The sequence below is a fragment of the Homalodisca vitripennis genome, unplaced genomic scaffold (genome assembly GCF_021130785.1).
Source record: "Homalodisca vitripennis isolate AUS2020 unplaced genomic scaffold, UT_GWSS_2.1 ScUCBcl_2810;HRSCAF=7915, whole genome shotgun sequence".
In the NCBI taxonomy this organism is placed as follows: domain Eukaryota; kingdom Metazoa; phylum Arthropoda; class Insecta; order Hemiptera; family Cicadellidae; genus Homalodisca; species Homalodisca vitripennis.
Window position 1 is genome coordinate 12,459 of NW_025779002.1, and position 15,417 is coordinate 27,875.

Here is a 15,417-nt window from a genome sequence, read left to right on the forward strand (position 1 = left end):
ACCGTAACTCTTTCGTTTGGAGTTGCTTGAGGCCAACGGCCGATCGATCGTGATAATAGACTTGACAATTGATGTTAACTTCGCCTTAGTTGTAAAAGTTTTTTCTGGAAAGTTTTCTTGAGTTGTGTGACACTTGTTAATTGTTTATAGTGAAAAAACTTTTTTTACCAAAGTACTAGAAATTCAGCACCCAATCACTTTCAATACAAAAAGTCCTTTTGGCATTCCAACATGACCAGATTATGTACATTTATCATTATTGTGTGTTTTATAAAATCAACTATAATCAGCATAAAATAGAATAAGTAATTTTATTGTGTTTTAAAGTCATCCATATGTATATTCATAGTTCTGTTGAGGTTTTTTTATTGTTGATTAAAATGTTATTAAAAATTATTTTAATGTCAGCAGAAATTAAAATTTTAAGTTACTAAATTATTGACGGTTACAAGGAGGCCTAGCGGTTGAATTCAATCCCTGCAATGCAACAATACATGTTTTTCCTTAATTAATTATCAATTATTGATTATAATTTTGTCAGTTTAAAACTAAAATCTCATAAACATAAATACAGTTACAAATTTATTCTTTAAAGGATTTTCAGGTTTATATACATATCTTTTTAGACATCAATATGTTTAATTTTGTATTTTAACCAATATTTTGTAATCTTATGAAATTAATTTAAAACTATTAAGTTATTTATGTAATGAAAAGAAGAGTATGTACAATGAATTATGAAATAGAAGTGGTAAAACACATTCTTTAAAGAAGACCAAACTATTCAAACAATGGGCATTTTACTCAGCTAAAAAGTTATTGGGAATATAGAAAATTGTTTATTGATCAAGCACATTGGGCATATTGAGAATAATTGAAAGCCAACTGTACTGGTGGCCACCTTGATTTTTAACCCCACAAAAATAGTGTTAAACTCACAATACCTTTTCATCTATGTTTAATCGTAGTATTGTGAGAGATATCTCATTTTAAAGATATTACAAAATAGGAGTGTGCGGCATCACATGTCTTGTAATGAGTTCCCTGAAGTACAACATAAGTCTATAGGTTATTTCATTATTAACAGATAGAATGACAGACAATCGTTTGGAAAAGAAATTTTTGCATCTCCCCCCCGGCAAACAAAAAAGATAAGTTATGACAGCCTACTGAGTAATAAACTTCAATGGCGGTCAGACAAATTCCATGGTTGAACATGCAACATCTGTTCATTTTTGTCCATTTAGAAATGAAATTCATGAACAATTTTAAGTCTGCAGATGAAATCTTTCTCAAGATATCTTGACATATGATACATCCACATTGGTCATTGATTTAGATAGTTGTGTGTAATAGATTAGTTGTGTGTAATAACAGCACATGTTTAACCCTTTGGAGACCAACTTCCGATATATTGGAAGTCGCTAATAGTAGCGAATATGGCCAACTTTCGATACATCAGATGTTTCATAATAAATGTTTTTGATTAATGCAATGACACATTTTAATTGAATTTTCACGAAAAAAGATTCTGCCTCTCAAAAGGAAGGGAAGTCGGCGAGAACTGAGTTGAATGCATCGCCACCAGTTCCCACCAATAAAAAACTTACATCCTCAGTTCGAGGTAAATTTTGGAGCCCAAGATAATTATTCATGATGACATTATAAATTAATCAAGCACACGACAGTAAAAACAAACTAAAAGAACAATTAATTATTCGAAACTGTGACCGATGATTCGTGTGTTTGTAAATACTTGATGAGTCACTCATCTAGGCCTGTTTGGAGGCGATTTGGTGACAGGAAACTTGACTCATCGGGTATTTTTCGATACATTAACTAAAATAGTACAAGGAAAGTACTAGTAACATGTAATAAGATTTATTTTGGTTCCCTATGAGGAAAACTCGTCCAAAAATAGTGGCCTCTGGGATACCAACACAGTTGCTGATGTCGTTACATTACAAATAGCGTTATTTACGTGAAGAACAATGCTTCAGTGTACTGAACTAGAGTAGGCCTATCTGGAAAACATTTGGTTTAGTTCACAAGAGTCAAATTTTATCCATACATTGTTGGAAAACACAGTATTGAGGATTTTGTACTAAATGTATATAAATATGTAATATTTATAACTGAGAATTTTCTTGAAAGTCATACATTTTGTAGTTGTATATAAATATTCTCTTATAATATATTCTCTTTTAGAATACATATGGCTTTATGCCTCAACATTTTTATATCACTGACCAAGGGTGGTTTGAAACTATTTTTTTCTCAAATTACGAATATTTTTTTTAAGTATTAAAAATAAATATTAATATATTTTGCAAATAAATGACATATACTCTGGTAGCCCATTTTAAAATATACAATATAAAAAAACAGGCAAACGATTTGATTTATGGTTACTAAAATATAGCCATTTCTCCAAAGTTCACAAATCCCATAAAAATAGCTTGGTATTTCTGGTTTACTTCTTGTCATATAGACTGGTCTCCAAACGGTTAAACAATGAAAGTTTATACACCAAGTCACTATACAATGACTCGTATGTATGTTGTATGTGTTAGGATAGTTGGGCTACATGTGTTATGTGTCACATGTTAAAATCTCTTATAATTGAACTGAGATTGTTTAGAAATTTATTTATTCAGCTATTTTCTTGTTACTATCATGGTTATCCATATTTCCAATGTAAAAATATTCACTAATGCTCAGCCAAATCTCACGGAATGACACCATAATCAGATTTAGTGTTCCTCATATAGAAATGAAGCTTCATTCACAATTTCAAATCTATATAGGGCAGTTTGTTTTTGAGATATTGTGCAGATAGATAGGCATTTTCTGTACCTGTTATGTTCCTTATTATGCTTGATGCCACAGTGAATATATAAAAAGATATTGTGTTGCAAAATAGAAAATGGGACAAAATCTTTGAAACAATTTTTTGTTATTGGCAAATTTTTGTAGTATTACCATTTACATGTTATAAAGACTATCATCATAGGGTTATTTCTATACAAATCAACCAATGATACAATGATTTTGAAGCTTGATGTCTAATTTTTTAATGATTTTCAGATGAGAATCGTATCTACCAAGACTAGTTATAATGCAAAATGTTATTAATGAGATGACTTTAAAAATTAACAGCATTGTGTTTTTGGTTGTACCATAATATTTTTAAAAACAGTGTAGCTCAAAATCAACTCATGCATTTTGAATGCCCCTTTAATTTTATACATCACATGACTATTAATAGTTGAATTTTATTTCTGTGAGGCCTTTTGTTTTCAAAGAAAACATCATCAGACGAACTCGGAAGTCATACAGGGACAGTCTATCTGAGTTGTACATGTTGTACAGGTAAAAAGAATTTACTACAACAACTTGGAGAAAGTGCATTTCATTGCGACTCATTGTCTTCATCAGATGAAAAATTATCGTCAATAACATTATCGTCTTCCTCCATTATGAGTACATACACTTACACAGTCAACAGACACTATAATCCACTAACACAATATCGCAAAGCATACACAACAAACGAAAATGATGAACCAGCGACAAATCGCACCAACTGACTCACCGAAACAGGCACACCTCTCTATGAGTGTTACAGCTTTCCCGGGTAACTGCTCAACTCACACTGAGGCAATATGAAAGCAGCTGCCGTATGCCGAGCTCGCTCGTCCACCGCCCGGCACACCATTTTCGCATGACGAGCATGCTCGTCACCCGCAGTGAATGTGTTAAATTACACTTTTTAATGTTTTGTTAATCCTCCCAAAATATTTTTGATGAATGCAAAATATTGTTCACTTTAATCTTTTTGAAATAAATATATATGTTATATTATATACATACAAAATTTCAAAATTGGAAGGAAATGGGTTCTTATTTTAACAAATATTTTGCTACTGGAGTACACACTGGTTTGGTATGAGCTGCCATTTACAATAAGTAAGGTACTGTGTTCCGCAATCAATTAGGTGTGAATTTATCTGCCGTACCCAGTTTTTTTTACATCTAATTTGGTTAATGTTTTTAAATTTGTGAAAACAATAAAACCGTTATTAAACCGTGAATTTTTTTCACCATGTAAAAACCTTTAACAAAAGCTTTGAATTTAATTTAAAAACCGTGAAAATTTTTACAACTTGCGATAAAATTAATCAACAATGCATCGTCATGACGACTATATCATAAGATCCGGTTCACATGTGAAAGAGAAAATACGATTTCATTTTAGATCTTGGCTATAACACAAGCAAGAGGTGGTATGAGTTCAATGGCATGGTTTGCTAAATAATGAGTGTCAAAGGAAATACAATTTTTCTCTTGTATAATAAAGCTCTTACTATTTACTAGCATGTAGGAACGGTCCACACGTGGAGAATTGCATAAGCCTGATCGCAACGATCAGTCCGGGTACAATTTACTTTCACAAGGGCCAAAATACACTGACAGGACATTGCAAAAAGCTGGCTGCTGACTGTAGCAGCAAAATTACTGGACTCTTTAAGAGAGCTAACGCAAGTTTCAGTGTTCTACTACAATTCAAGTCCCCTTACCCTGCCTCATTCAGCAGACATCTCTTGATGAAACAACAAGAATGAACAGTTTATTATTTATAATGATTCGCTGTGCTTACAAGCGAAGCAGAAGAGACTGAAGAGTGGCAAGATAGTTTAGAGTTTATCCCATCTTGAGTTCCAGGTGTCTATCAGGTCAGTTTTACCTACTGCTACTGGACTCAAATCATAAGGAAGATGCCATAATAAAAAAAAAAAATTACCATATGCCCAAAAGCTCACTCAACAAACAAATGCGGAGTAGTAACTTGCTTCTTGTTTCCACAACACATGCCTACACTCTAAATCTTCTTTTATAAACCATTCAGTTTTAAAGTCACACATTGTTAACAGTAAAACAATGTTAACAACATCAGAACTGACACAAAACACAGCTGTGTTCAGGCTAAGTTGAAATTCGAGAGCACGCAAGAGTTACCAAAAGTGATGAATCCCGAGTTACTGCACTCGTTCAAGGCATGTTTTGGCACTAGACACTGAAATTGGCCCACTCTGTTAGAAAGCACCAATCGTGATGCCTGCACATTGTGGTCGGCTATGATTAGCCAGCTCACGCTCATTTGTGTGAGCCGCTTTCACATGAATTCGGTTCACCACCTTATGACGTGGTGTAAAGAGTTTTTGTTCATATGGCCTTTGTAAACTTGCTTTAGGAGCTATTTAATAGTATTGCCAAGACCATTGTGTGCACTCTTACAAGAAATGTTGTGAAGGACTGCCACTCAGCTTTAACTCCAAAATTTCTTTACATGCAAACATTAATTATAGATAATTAATAGGTAATGTGAAGAGTTTTTGAAACTGTTTGACAAAGAATAGTACCATATTTTAGTTATTCATACTGTTCCGGAGTTTGTAGGCCATGAATTTTGATTAATTATAGTAATTTTTCATATTCTTGTTCTGAGGGGTGCTGCCAACAGAAAAGTAGGTTATCTTTTTGTAAGGATGAAAGTTTGCTTCAAAATTTTTAAAATTTTTTGTAGAAAACTAAAGTCAACTGTGTTGAGTTTAAACAATCTGATATGAAAAGATACTGTAGATTTTACAACTTTCCATCCCATTTATAATAAAGAATGGAGGGATATAGCGTAGCTTGACTGGTAATCCAGTGAAAGGATTATATCTTATCTTGTACGATGAAGGAATGATTTTTTGGCCAAATCACAACTAATTCTTGTGACTTCTGTTGTTTTCCTTAAGTTGCTACATAAGAAAATATACTTTTTACTTTTCTGGATCCAGCCTGTATGTGTAATTGAATACACTCTTTTCAGTTAGAATTATTCAAGGTGATATTGAAGACCTGAAGTACTGTGTGAAGTTTCATTTCTACATATGTATGATGGCGTATGTCATACCTTGGGATTTGGTTGAGCGTTAATCAATATTTTTACTTTGATCTCAGGGGCAACTACGATGGAAATTAGCAGAATAAATAACTTTATAAACAAGCTGAGTAGAATCATATGCGATTTTAACATGTGACATATTAACATATGTAGCTTATTCATACAGTACAAAGATTTTAAGAATTATGAAATACTGTAAATTATGCATGAAACTTCATTTATACTTAGAAAAGAATGAGTTATATGATAGTGCATGTCCAACTATGGAATTTGGCTGAACATCATTGAAGTGTATTGCTCAATATTTCTTTTGTCTGCCGGAAGAATGTAAATATTTCTTTTTGGTTTGATGTCTGTCTGTTTATCTGTCTATGGGACATCTTGAGAATAAAATTTTGCATGGAACCTCAGCAAAGCCTCTTAAGTGACATGTGGTGTGGCATACTCCTATCTTGTTAATGCAATATTTTGGAAAATTAATCAAAAGATTTGTTAAGAATTTTACTTAAAATTATGAATAAGAATGAGTCTCTTGTAAACCTTCTCTGTAACAAAATACATACAAAGTTTTATAATGATCGGTCATATAGTTTACGATTTTATATATATATATATATATATATATATATATATATATATATATATATCGATTGATTAGTATTAACAGATAATCATAATTTTTGCAGTTCATTATCATTGAGACACTAAACTCTAAGTTTCTAAGGTGTAACATTATGGATTGAGATGATTTGCTAATTATAATGCAGATTTAAGCTTTAGATCCGTGTCAAAAACAGAGCCTTAGATATGTTGCTGGCAGCTAACTAGCGTTCCCTCTTAGAAAGAACATGTAAAAATGGGATATTTTGTGTCCACTGGTCACTTTTCTAAACCATAGAGAAATTCTGCTTGAGGTATCCAGTTCTGCCCAATTTTATACACAAAGAGGTTGTAAAACACTAAATAGGTTGTACTTTCTCTCAGTCTATTTTACATACTATACCATATATGCACACAATACCGTGTCTACACAGTTCTTTAATTAGCCTACAATGCAAGGAGTGGTCATAAGGAGAATATCTTATGTTTAAATTAGATGGCTTTTGGGATTTGGTTACCCACTGGTAAACAAACTCCCATCTCCTCAGTCGGGACAACTTGAGTGCAAACACTGTCCTATTTTACTCTTAATTTTGGTTGAACATTTTCATGTATTAAATAACAACTCTTATCAACAATAATTTTAATCAACATAAGTTAAAGTTCATTACACATTCAGTACTATCGTCTGAAATTAGGTTTGAAACCTGACCTTGACTGAAAATTACCTAAACTGCCTAAGATTTGGTAAACGGATTTGACTATACTTTCCCAATACATTTAGGGTTTCTAAACTTATGTCAAGGTATCATATTGATATTTACCATTTGTGAATATTGCATAAAAATATGTTATTGAAGTAACTAATAGTACTTTAAAATATTTTAACATGATTTACATATCCAAATTCGAATGCTTGTGCTTGTATTTGATTGATGGATGACATATAGAAATGTTTTATTTAATACAATTAAATTAAAAGCTGTGAAAGTAGTACTCATCAACATAAATAATGCACATTCTTGATTTTTGACAAGAATAAAGGATATGTTAAGTATTTACACTTTTTAATTTAATTTAATTTATTGAAATCAGGATTACATCTTCACATTAAATAAGTCATGTATAGTATGTCTCGTTCAGCCCTCATGTAGTTCTGTCATATGAAGATTATGCTATGATTGAGAAGACCTGCACAAACTACAACATTATGGCTGTCATTGTCAACTGCTGTTGATGTCTGAGATCGCATTGAGTTATATTATACAAGATTAATAAACCAGTTCTCGTTGCAACGTCACCTGGCATAGTCAGATAACCTGCTGTGCTAAAACATGTAATAACTACGGTTTAGAAAACCGATTAACAATTTTTGTATAAAAGATTCAAAAAAATTGTGAATTAGACTATAACTCTTTTTTTTGTAGTCAAGTTTTTTTTACTTTATTGTTAGGGGATGTTCAATGAGTTTTTATGAATACATAACAAAACGTATAGTAAAAATAAACATTTTAGAATTTTGTGTAGTTTTGTATAGGCTGTTAGTGGTAGGTATATAGAAATTAAGTGCTTTGGTAAATCAAGTTCAGTAATAGATCTTTTATTTTTGTGTTACTATAATGTAGTTATAACAGAATTTAAATATTAATTTTATACATTTCACACGTAACATCATTCTTTTTTTCCTATTAAAAAAGAATTGAATTTGAAAAGATTAACTTATTGTTGGAGGGTTTACTTAATACTGACATTAACAAGGATTTTTGATGGGACTTTAGTACTTTTTAATGACTTACTTATACAGATACTCAGACCATTTCATTTGAATCATCTTAAGATCCTGTGAGGAGTTGGTCAAAGATGTCAAATAGAAGTGTATCATTGTTTAACAAGATTGGTTGGAATAATGATTTGGTAGAAACACAATGTGGAAAGCTCTGAAAAATGGTCAATTTATAAAATCATCTCATATTGTGATATACTGTCACAGATAATAATTTTGTATTCAGTTAGTGTTTGATGTTGCTCAACTTTAAAACTTTGTAAACTGGTTGAATCAATTTATTCATTTGAATCGATATTGTTCCAAAATAACAAAATTAAATATCAATGAGCCAGAATATCAAATTTGAAATATGAGATATTTATTTTTCACAAGAACAATGTTGCTAACCTGTTTTTAGTGAAAATGTACTACATTAACCCTTTTACTACAGACTTGCATATTTGCTACATTGGCTAATCACCCAAAAATGCCACGTTGTGCAAATATCCACATCGGATTCTGTGTGGAAATCGCAACAATGCACAAACGTGCAAATTGGATTTAAAAAAAAATAATCTTCAGCATTAAGCAAATACGTTGAAATGTGTCACTCCTTCTCAGTAATATCTGCAATATTTTATTAAATTAACTTTTGTTTCTTAATTATGTATGTTGTTGTAATAGTCAGCTATGTTTGACTATGTTGTGATTCCTGATATTGTTTAGTATTTTATTATGGTTGCTATTGGTTTTTATTGTTGCCGATATTGAAAACAAGCAAAAGAATAAGGTCATCAGTAAGCGAAGGGTGCAATCCATATTTTTTTAGCAAAATGCCAATGGGGAGCAACATGGATTTATTATTTTATTTTGTTTATTTATTTATTCATATCTAATAATCAATAATCAAAATAAAATTTTGTGTGATAGCTTGTATATAAATATGTTACAATAACAAAAATGAAATAAAGGTAATGGTTTAATATTTTGGGTAGTACATTAAATTATACTTCAAAAAGAAGAAAAATAAATCAAAATAATTTAAGTTACATAAATTTGTTTATGTATTTATACTTAAAATACATTACGCCTTCTTTTAGAATGGCATTTTCACATCATAAAAAAAGAGTTCGGCAGTAAAAGGGTTAAATATGAGTTGAGAGGCCAAAGAAATATGACAAGTTTGAATGTTCAAAATCTTTGTGTGACCTTTAAAATAATATGGTAATCCACAGAACATCATCCCATGTTGATGTGCAGTGTTTCACTTCTATAAGCGACAGTTTTAACAAATGATCAAGTTGGTTAATGACCTCTGTAATATATACTGGTATAATAAAAAAGAATAATTTTCTTGAATGAACATCTTTCTAGTCATCTTCTAGGATTTAAACAAATGATGTAGTCATTTTGAAGTATAGTCCACCTCCAAATTCTGGAAGTGTTAATTTGATACGATTTTTTTGAGAAGGGAAAAATAACTGATTGTTTGGTGCAGTGATTAAGTAAGAATGCTTTAAGATCTAATGTTGACAATTAGTACAAAGTAAAGGTTTTATTACTTTTTAAAGTGGCTATTAATTATAATACAGTGTTCATTGGGTTCAATTTGGTTTGCATAATTTTGTTAGTAATCTATTTAAATGGTTTATTTTAGTTAGACAGCCTTTAATGAGTTATTATAAATATTACTATAGTTTTTAGGATTGTTGGATTGATTCAGTATTGAAAAATTAGTGCCTTGAATCTTAAAACAAATAGATATAATCAGCTAATCATAGTTTTAAAATATGTACAGGTTAACATTCTATCTTTACACACATTTAAATGCATAAAGTTACTAATTGCTGTTTTAATCATGATATTCTTTATTTTGATAATACATGCTTTAAAATTACAAAATCTCCTTTTCAAAGAAAAATTCATTGTTACAAACAAGTCCACATGAAATGTTTATAACCATAATGAAGAAAACTTCCCAATGCATAATACAACAGTAGGTAATTTATTAATTCAAAATGAAGTTAAAATAAGGAAATTTCTCTAAACTCAAGTGTAATTTACTGAACAGAACGTTTTTCTAAATCTGTGTGTATAAAACTGCACTGCAAATCCTGTTATCAAATATGAAATATCATGGCATATTGTAAAATAAATAATTTACAGTAAAAATTGAATTTTTTTACAGGATTTTAGGACTAAAATCAATTAACGAAATAAAACCCAATTCCTATTCATGAAATACTTAATGACTTAAACTCTTGTGTAATAGACCCATTCATATAGTTGTGTGTGTGTGGTATTTGTGAGTGTCTGCATGTATATATGCATGTGTAGTGTGTGCTATGCATATTTTAATTTGTACATTAATTGATGTGATAAAGCATATTGCCTTCTGATTGTTATGTATAATATTCTAGTGTGTAACTTAGTTCTGTTAAAACTGTGTTGTTAATGTTATTCCTATGTTGTTATTGGTATTGTATATGAAAAGTTGGTGCAATAAAAATTTTAATTTCTTTTGGCTTTGTACTTTGTTGTATGATTATACTTAGCACAAATCAGCTTGAACCTTGCATGCTTTCTCCTGTGAACACTTTTGCACTCTATGATTATTAGCAATAAGTTTGACACGAAAATAATTATAATCCTTACGATTCCATAAAAAAATACCTGAAAAACATCCAAGAGATGCTTTTACTACTTTTCCCATTCATAGTATTTTATAATTATATAATTCATCTTTATTTCTTTGATCCTTATGTATGATTTTTATCTGGTGTAGACAATTCTAAAAAATAAAATATTTAGTGTGGTTTAAAAGTCTGCACTCTTATTAATTTTTGAATGACACCATATACAAATAGAATATTTAAGGAATCTGACTAGGTTACTAGACCTACTTTTTGACATACATACAATTTTGTCAGGATGTTTCCAAAAAAGAATACCTCCTAACTAAACACTTTAGTTAGAACATAACATATTACTCAAGTTTCCTTTCTCAAATGTTAGGATGGACTTTTTGATCACCCAGTATTTAGTATTTCAGTGTGATAAGCATTTCACTGTTTCCACATGACACTACTAGACAATTCTGGAAGTTTGAAATGTAATTTAATATCTATAATTTCATGATTTTTACAAAAAATTTAAATTGTACCTCTTTTATCGAGTTTTTGTGAAAATATGGGATAAGGTATTTTAACTAATTAGTTGGATATAAATGATAAACATTTGCAAAGACCTTAAAAAGCTGATTTCTTGATAAACATTTAATTTATTTTGTAACGTCATTGGTTTAACAAAATCTAAAAAATTAAAAACAGGCAAGTTAGTTATACTTATAAATTACATGTTGATGTGTAATTTTTGTTAAAAGGTAATTTTGCGTGCTTAATTTGATAATATTAAGTTCATGAACAAATAAAATAGTATACTTTAACAGAAATTCTGTCTAATTAAGTTTTTTAATTTACTAGTTTGAACATATCTATTTTGTATAAACAAATATTTTATTTGAAAACGGGTACTGAGGTTTTATGCACATACTGTAGACATCCATATAAAACAAAAAACACTAAGCATTTTTTGTAGTATGGATGCTGGAATCTAAAATTTAAAGCTATTTTGTTTTGTTTGTATTTTTTTAACATCTATGTATGATAAGCAAACAATTTTAAGTTTGCTTTCACTTTGATGGTAGTAATTACATTTTTATGAAAACAAGGACTTCAAAACCATTCAATATCACCAAATTCTATAATTTTCTTCATGTGGATAAACATATATAGGAAAAAAATTAATTTACAGTTTTTAATTTTAAGTGATTTATAAATATTAAGTTTATAACGTTTCAAGTAATTTTAAGAATGAAAATACCATCAACAAATTTCAGTAGAATTATGTTTTTTGTTACAGTTTGACTGGTAATGTTGGTTGTTTTCTTTCTTTTCGGTTGGTATATATATGCTTCTCTATTAAACTGTAACTTTTATTTAGTTGTTTGATTTTTGTTAATTTGTACAGAAATAGAATGAAGTGGTTTCATAACATAGTTGTATGTGTAACAAAGTAATTTCATTCTCACATTTAAAGTATTAATAATTTCATAGTTTAATGTTTATAATTTTGAAAATATACTTTAATATTTTTGTTTGGTTTTAAGTTGTTCTGCACATAATTGACAAATTACATTATGATCCTTTTCAACAATATATGCTAAATTCAAATCTAATTTAAAACACACATTTTTCTGTTTTGAACAAAACTCATAGTCTCGCATGCTGCATGTATTATGCTTATTTTATGCATGTATTTTATTTTTGTTCAGATGAGCATGGAATTTAATAAAGGTATGTTTTTCTCTTTTGGTCATTTTCTTTTCCTTGTCTTTATTTTGCATGGTTTAAGCTGATTTTTGCAATATGTTTTATTGGTTTGTAAAATTTTTGCTAATGTAAAAATGTAAAGAATAAGAAACACATTATTTAAAATGTCTGTATAATTAATTTACTTAGTTTGAGCGAATGGATATCTGGTATAATGGGTTTAAGTTTTTCTTAGAAGACAGTGACACATGCAATAATCATCCCCTTCAACCATTGGTGAAAACAATAAAATCCACTAACAACGATTTGTCCTTATTAATAAATATAGTAAGAGGGCTATCCAGAATGTGGATCAGGTTTTTATAGAAACAAAAAAGAAAGTACAAGAAAAAATTGTGCTATATACGTTTGAAAGTGACACTAAAATACTATTTTTCAACATAGTCACCATACAAATTTAAGCACTTATCATAGTGGTGAACTAGTTTAGAAATTCCAGCATTATAAAATTCTGTTGCCTGAGACTTCAACCAGGTAGTCACATTCTCCCGCAGTTCCAAGTCGTCATCAAAGTGTTGTGTCACAAGCCAGGTCTTAATTGCTGGAAACAAGTGGTAGTCACTGGGTGCAAGTTTCGGACTGTAACACAGATATGGAAATGCCTCCCAATTAAAAGCATCCAGGACTTCTCAAATCTGATTTGCCGTGTGTGGTTAGACATTGTCATGCAAAAACAATATTTTTAAACATAACTATTCCTCTGCCTTTGTTTTGTATTGCTTTCTTAACTTTTGCAACGTTAAGCAATACTTTTCAGAATTTATGATTGTGCCATGTTCTAAAACATAAACAAGAAAAACTCCTTTCCTATCCCAAAAAGCAGTTGTCATAATCTTCCATGCTGACAATAATTGCATGCATTTCCTTGGTTTTTGGGGGAGCGGATGTGTCCCTAATCTACAAACTGTAATTTGGTTTCGTAATTCACGTGTTTTACTCCTGTAATGATTCGATCGAGCAGCGAGTCACCTTCTTTTTCATATATGTTAAAAAAGGCAATAAAACAGCCATACACTGATTTTTATAGGTATCTGTTAAGATTTTCAGTACCTACCCATCTTGCACAAAATTTATGGTAACCTAACTTCTGTGTAACAATTTTGTGTAGCAGTCATCTTGAAATGTAAGGAAAACTAAGTGAGAGTTCTGTTATTGTGAATTGGCAGTCTTCTTTAATCTTTTCATCTACTTTAGAGACGATTTCATAGGTCACATTGCTTGGCCGTCCATTTCGTTTGTCATAATTCACATTAGTTTGGCCATTTTTAAACCTAATGCACCATTGAAAACTTTAGTAATCACATCGTTCTCATAAACTTCACAGAGTTGGTAATAAATCTTAATTGGTTTATTGTGCTTAACACCAACAAAACCGTATTACCAGTGCACTTCACAACTTGTGGGATTTTCAATTGTGTCACACATTTTAAACTACTATTGTAAAATAACAAGGAGCAACAGTAACCTTTCACTAGCATGGCTGGATAGCCATTGAATGGAGAAATGCCCTTACGTCAAAATGGCCATGATAGTCTTGCCCCTAGTGGCTATAGAGTGAAACGTAATCCACTTTTTGGATAGCCCTTGTATTCAACATTTATATTTTAGAACTTATCTAGGTACAAGCTTTTCAATACGATTGAATAAAATTCTGCCGTTTATGCATGTAATCATTTGTGGCAGTTTGTATGACAACAAGGTGTGACCCCACCCCATTGATTGTCTTATTTGTTTGACCTATAAGGAACCCATGTTTCATTACCAGTGACTATATGATTTAAAAAGATAGTAACCTTCTTCATGGTACAGGATGAAGAAACTTTAGAGCTGATCCCATTCTCTTTGTTTTGAGTTTATCATAAGTAACCATAGGTGGTCCACCACTTTGTGTGTCGTGAATATTGGTTTGTTCTTTACGGAACAACAGGAACCATTTTAACCCACTAACCACTTATCACGGTACTGACGGTGATGGCTGACGTGGTACCAAAATACCCATCATGAGACGGTACCATGATGAAAACTAATGTTATTAAATATATTTTTAAATGTCATTATGGGCTCAAATAATAAAGTTTATGTATTACAATTAAACACAGGTACATGTACTTACGTATAAAGTATTAACCCCTGAAAAAATGTGAGTTCAAGGTATGATACTATATTTTTACACTTTTATAATCAGTTACGTAATTGAATTGTTGTTAATGTTATATTTCGGTAAAACGATCAGTCAGTGTCTTAATTTGTAAAATTTTGTATTTTATTTTTGGATGTCTGACAATGTTGTTTCAACAGTATACTCTATGGTTTGAGTAAACAAACAGTAACTGGTATGTACTTTCTGTTTTGTAATTATGGTTGTGTAGTTTGAACTTTACAAACATGGTAATACCTTCTAATGAGTTTGATCTGTTTTCTCAAAAATGAGATTAAATTCTAGCCTGTTTCATTAGCTAAAATGCATTAGCTCAGTCAACCTAATTATAATAAAACTGAATTTTTGCGAGTTACTTGTATTTGTGTAAAAAGAACACAAATGTTGCATTTTTATAAAAATCTACTTAAAATTGAGAAAAAAAAACAAAGATAAATGAATGAAAAGGAATTTTTTAACATACAGAATTAAATTTTCTATAAAACTGCACCAAATATCATACATTATAACTATGTTGTACTAAACAAATTTTCGCTTTCAAATTTACAAA

General features: G+C 30.4%; 1 protein-coding gene across 2 annotated transcripts in view; it reads left to right on the forward strand.

Annotated features, from left to right (window-relative positions):
* Positions 1 to 15,417, forward strand: part of LOC124372310 (nuclear distribution protein nudE-like 1-A) — a gene marked incomplete at its 5' end in the record, with an annotated part of 49,015 nt that overhangs the window by 5,665 nt on the left and 27,933 nt on the right.